The following is a 652-nucleotide window of genomic DNA, read 5'->3' as shown; positions in this document are numbered from 1 at the left end:
TATATATATATACACGTGTGTGTGTGTGTTTGTGCTTTTTACATTGCAGCTGCAAAGGCCTCGTAAATAAGGGATTGTCCTTCAGAGTTCCAGGTTCGCGTTCGTCGCTCAGCTGGGATCAAGAATTCTGGAATAGAATTGTGATGGTGGATGTAATACACGGTTTGACATGATTCAATTTGACCAACAAGCATTTGGATTGACTTGGTAACTTATTTTCAAAACATAAAACAGTGTTGTATTGGGCGGGTTGCGGGTGTATAAATTAATATATTTTATTATATAGTCCCGAAAAAACCTTGAGTGCAGAAGGGGAGTCATGCACGGAACGGCGAGAAATAGCTTAAGTTGGTGGGGATCGTAAAGAAATTCAGTAAAAGTATACACACATGCATATACATATATATATATATATATACGTATATATATACATGCATATACACATGTATTTATGTACATATGATATGCGTTGATGCAGCAGAACCTGTACAAACAATGTCTTTCGCTTTGGCATCCAGCTGGGTGTCGAACCCTCCTGCAAGGATTTTTCAAGCTGTTCTGTTTTCTTTTCATGGAGCTACTTCTTCTTCTTCTTCTTCTTCTTCTTCTTCTTCTTCTTCTTCTTCTTCTTCTTCTTCTTCTTCTTCTTCTT

General features: G+C 37.4%; 1 protein-coding gene across 1 annotated transcript in view; it reads left to right on the top strand.

Annotated features, from left to right (window-relative positions):
* LOC106878462 (uncharacterized) overlaps positions 1–652 on the top strand; it is a 25,548-nt gene that overhangs the window by 2,979 nt on the left and 21,917 nt on the right. The gene's annotated exons all lie outside the window — the stretch shown is intronic.

This window comes from Octopus bimaculoides, chromosome 20 (genome assembly GCF_001194135.2).
Source record: "Octopus bimaculoides isolate UCB-OBI-ISO-001 chromosome 20, ASM119413v2, whole genome shotgun sequence".
Lineage (NCBI taxonomy): Eukaryota > Metazoa > Mollusca > Cephalopoda > Octopoda > Octopodidae > Octopus > Octopus bimaculoides.
Note: the sequence above shows the minus strand (reverse complement) of the source record. Positions and strands in the feature narration are given on the sequence as shown.